This window comes from Anopheles aquasalis, chromosome 3, assembly GCF_943734665.1.
Source record: "Anopheles aquasalis chromosome 3, idAnoAquaMG_Q_19, whole genome shotgun sequence".
NCBI classification, from domain to species: Eukaryota; Metazoa; Arthropoda; class Insecta; order Diptera; family Culicidae; genus Anopheles; species Anopheles aquasalis.
Genome location: NC_064878.1, coordinates 2,792,501 through 2,797,500, shown reverse-complemented (window position 1 = coordinate 2,797,500; position 5,000 = coordinate 2,792,501).

Genomic DNA, 5,000 nt, shown 5'->3' with positions numbered 1-5,000 from the left:
TTTGGTCGCTGTCGGTCAGGTCGTTGCCGGTGTGCTGCGCGGCTGACCAGCCTGTCCTGCCCTGCCGGGTTTAGCGGCATCTTCTCTTCTGTGCGTCCGCTGCACCATCACCCGGATCAACGGGTTTTTGCATTCGTTTGCAATCCGTTTGCTGCTCCGCCAGCACCGGCTTCCGAGCATGGACCACCCTTCGGCCGCGCACAGTGTTTGAAGTCGTTATGGTACGTCCAAAACCTCGCCCCTTCCTGTTGACTGGACCCCTGACCAACTGCCGAAGCAATTCAATTGGCTTGTCGTCGTCGTCGGAAGTCCGTTTTGGTCCGTGGCAAAAATTATGCGCTTCTTATGCGCTGCTATGCTGTCAAAGCTGTAGCCCTAGAGTTCGCTCGGTGCCGACGTTTTGCTGCTTATCGTGGAAGTGAGGAGGATCGGAAAGCAGCAAAAACCTCGGGCGCACACCACGCGTGACAATCCAGCACCACCATCGACCAGCTCACGGATCGAGCTTAACTCCCGATGCTCCTTCCCGGAGCATCCTCCAGCTTCCGGTGTTCCGGTGCATCGGTGGGACGAGGTGCACCCCGGTGTAGCTACTCCCCCCCCCCCCCCCACCCCCGGGGGCATGTTTTATGCATGAACCCGATATAAACATTAATAAGTGTCAAAGTTTTTATTTCTTTTATACCTTCAACCGCGCGCGCGAGCACACGTTCCGTTCCGCGTTGATTTCGCTCCGGTTTTTCCTCTTTTTTGTTCTTCGATTTCCAATTCTCCTCCAGTGCGTTGGTGCGGGCGGGTTTTTGTGCTGGTTGCATTCAGAAAAAAAACTCCCTTTTTTATTCCACTCGCTTCTTCCCATCTCGGTGTCTTGTCTTGCTGCCAATGCCAATGCGAATCAGTGTCGCATTCCCTTCGCTTTCCTCTGGCGACGCGATTCGGTGCGCATCATTTGCTAAAATGCTTAGAATATATTTTATGTCCTTTCCACTTTTTTTCGTGGAATCTGTGGTCGTTTGGTTTGGGTTTGGTTTCTTTATGCTCTACCATCAATGGGAGTTATGGGTCCCGGTCCTTTTTCATTCATGGACAGAGGCATACACGCATACATTGAGGTCCTTGTTTTTGTTCTTTCTCTTTTTTGTGCGATGCTCCTGGAGCAGTGGTCAGTGTACGGTTTGGGGCAAAGGAAATAAATTTACATTAGCTGCCAGTAGATGTTGGGAGGCATAAGAACGAAAAAAATGTCAACATCATGTGGGACTGTATAGAGCTTTAGCGATAGCAAGTCGCATGCTGGTACATTGTTGCACAAAATCGCATATGTACGATAGAAGAATTAAAATTTACTTGTCTTGTGTTTTCAGATATACAGAATTAACATATTAACATAAGCTGTGAAAGGATAAAAATGGTTCCAAGGGATAATTAATTGATTAAGGGGGCGCTAAGGTATTTAATTTTATTGTAACATTTTTTTAACATTTTTCCGTGAATGCTGATCTCTTCAAGAATATTGCGTAAAGTTTTTGGTTCAATCGAATAAAAACTGACAAAGATATTGATTTTTGAATTCCAGCGCTTCTCGCATGGCTCACATACAAAGTGTCTTTTTTAAATGAAGTTTTTAACAAATTTTCCCCAAAATACGACCAAATATATTTGAAGAGTTGCAGTTTATTATGGCATTAGCAAAAACATGTATAAGTAGATAGTTTTCTAAAAACAAATCGTCAAAAATGAGCCGTTTTTGGTCAGAATCAAAAGACTTGCCCGTTAAGCGACGAACCCGTCGCAGTAGTGTAATCAACTTTAAAAATCTGCCAAAAATCGAAAAATTGTATATCACACAAAAATTCCACGAGAATAGCTAGATAAACTTATAATCTATCAAATGAATATCGATTTGTATATTTCAGATTACCCATCACGCAGCTACGATGGGCACCGGGAAAAGCATCTTTTTCGAAAACACGGCTTCCTAAATTTAATGCCATGGATGCAGTTTTTAATAAATCTTCCCCAAAATAGAACCAAATATTCTTGAAACGTTTTAGTATAATAGGACATTCATTTGCCTCCAAGGGTCTTCAATTTACGTTCGGTTCTGAGTTCGCAATAAAAAAAAATCCTGAAAACTGTCATGTTGGTATGAACCGAAAAACCTTTTGCTTAACTAAACAGCACCCAAGAACATGCTGTTTAATGTTTCCCAAACAACACACAAAATATGCAATAAAGATGAGGAACGGCTGAAGATTTGTGATTAAAATAATACACCAAAGCCACGAATGCATTCATTGCATTCCTCGGAAGCGCAACTGCAGTCTTTCATTGTGCATCATTGTTGCTGCAGCTGGTTGTTGAGACACTTCGTGTTGATTGGTGCCAAAACCGCGGCCAGCGATCCCTTCAAGGAGAGATCCACCATCTCTGCATCTTCAAAACCACGTCAACATGGACGTGGACGGACGGTTATTAAATCAGCGAACAAATTATCGCGCTTAAAACGCCATTCACCTGATTCACCTGATGGGCCAGGGTGGTCCACTCCGGTTTCGCGCCCGATTTCTCCGCCGATTTTGTCATATTTTGCCCTGCCTTCAACCAGCCAACAAGCCTGCGAGATGGCCGCACGTTAGCGACTGGCCTTTTCGGTTCTGATGACCCCTAAAGAGCCAGGGACTGCTAATCTCGCTGGCCAGCGGAAAGTGCACGCAGCCGAAACCTTGCAAGGATTGACACCGTGGAGCGAACGGTGCTACCTCGCAGACAATGGATTGGATTTGAATTTTTCTCAAAATAAACTTTGCTTTTCAGAACCGCTCTTGCACCGCTCGGTTCGCTCCGTGATTTTACCGTTGGTAAACCGTTTGCTGTGGCCGTGACTGGCCGTGGCACTCTTCACTTAGACGCGACCTTTGACGACGCGTCATGGCGCACGGAGTGGCCACCACTTTCGCGCATAAGGTGCCACAGATCGCGAAATGAAACGAAAAGCTCGCTTTCCGTTTTGGAGGCTGTGGTCCACCACCACCAGGCCCTGGAATGCTTAAGCTGGCACCGCAGTTGCCTCTCCCCCGGGCACGGCAGCTCGCTAGACCGGTTGCTGGGGTCCCGAGAGTGGCCGAAGAGTGCTCGAGAGTGAAAAATTAAAATTCAAGAGCAAGCGCGCCCGATGTCTATCTTAATGAAGGAATTATAAATCCATTATTTATTTTTATTGCTCCACCACCAGCAGAACCGGGCGGACATCATCAGAATGGGGCGATGTGACGACGATGCTGCCACGAGTGACAACCCATAAAGCCATTTTTAGCGCCGTTTTTTTCTGTTGTTGTCTTTTTAGTGATGATCTCGATGTGCACTCGACGGTTCGTTCGATCTCGACCACGGTCTGCATTAGATTGCAAGTGGGGCGGCACATGATGATGATGATGCACGGCCGGAGGTCGGTGAAAGGTCGATCCGAGTGCAAGTTACCTCGCCTACCCGAGGTCAGCGAGGCCACATCCCTTTCCTCATTGCACATGTGCAGTTGATTAACACGTTTACGATGCGGCCCTTCCAAAAGAGGCGTTTTGCGCGAGGCAGCACGCGATGGCCATCGTTCGATCGCAGCCAGACGAACGGACGGAACCGGATTCGGCAAGAACAAATTCATTAACATGTGTCGGAACACCCTTTAATCGCTCGCTCTCTCTCTCTCTCTCTCTCTGGGTTCTCTAGAATCTTTGCTGCATCGTATTGCATCGAGGGCGGTATCGATCGGCACGCTTATCGGAGTGCGGCGATCGGTAAACATGAAAAATCGCGCATCGCTTAATGCTCGATCGTAGCATAAAGCACCGGAGGAGGGCGGCCAGGAGGATGACCATAAATTATGCCTGCCGTATGCAAAAGTGCGAAGCCTCCAACGGGGAGGGGCGTTGGCGTTTAGTGGCCGGGTCCTGGGAATCCCGGCGGTGGCCTGGCGTCGGTCGGTGTTTGCCTTCCTTTATCTCCCCTCTAAAAGCGTGGGGCGGACCGATAGTGACGGGTTGGTTTTGATAAATGTTTCCACCAGCGAGCCCGTGGGTTTGGTCGCACCGATCGCGCGATTCGTCGATCGTGGAGTGGATTGTTGGGACTACGGTGGTTCTGGGAGGATGTTCTCGGGAGGCCAAACCATCGAAAAGGATGCTGCTGGCTGCACTGGCTGGCCGCATCATTTGCACGGTACCGTTAGATGATCGTGTGAGAGATTATGCTACTTCGGTTGCTTCTGCTGTAGCATACGTTTTGATTAATTACTCCAACAGCCCCGGCCAGTATGCAAAACGCCATCTCCTTTTGTAATCCACCAGACACCAGGCCAGGGCAAATACCATCTGGTTCAGTCCAGTAGCGACGTCAAATGTTGTAAGAAACTCATCGTACCGTGAACTCTGTGGCTCTGTGCGCATCCCAGACCACACCACCACTAACACACGTGTCTTTGCAAAGGATGGCAAACGATTCATCATTTGATGTGTCAGCCGGAGAGGGGGGTTGGTTGGTTGCCGCCCTCGACAAGGGAAGAAACAGGTCATCGCGTAAGGTCGGTCCGTTGAGGTCTGTCCAGGGGCTCTAGGAGTGTTCACCTGCATCCATATCGTTAGCATACTTCCAGGGCGCTGGCAGTCATCATCATCGCCATCGCCATCATCATCATCGTCGTTGTCTTCGGTTGCTAATGTGGAGCGTGGCTCCGGCTTGAAGGTTTTGCCAAAGGGTTTCGCCAGCACCACCTACGCCTCTCTCTCTCTCTTTCTATCGCTCTGGGGATGTCGAAACTCCAACACTCAAATGGTGCGTGCGTGAGGTCGTTGCCAAGTTAAGCACTCCACCCGGGGGGAGCGCGCCTCCCCTCGAGAAGTGCTCCATATCTCATGGACTTCTTTCCGGTGCACGAAACGCAGCGCAGCGCACTAGCCACTAGACTCTAGCGCACGAGCCGAGCGTTGATTGTTGATCTCTCAGCC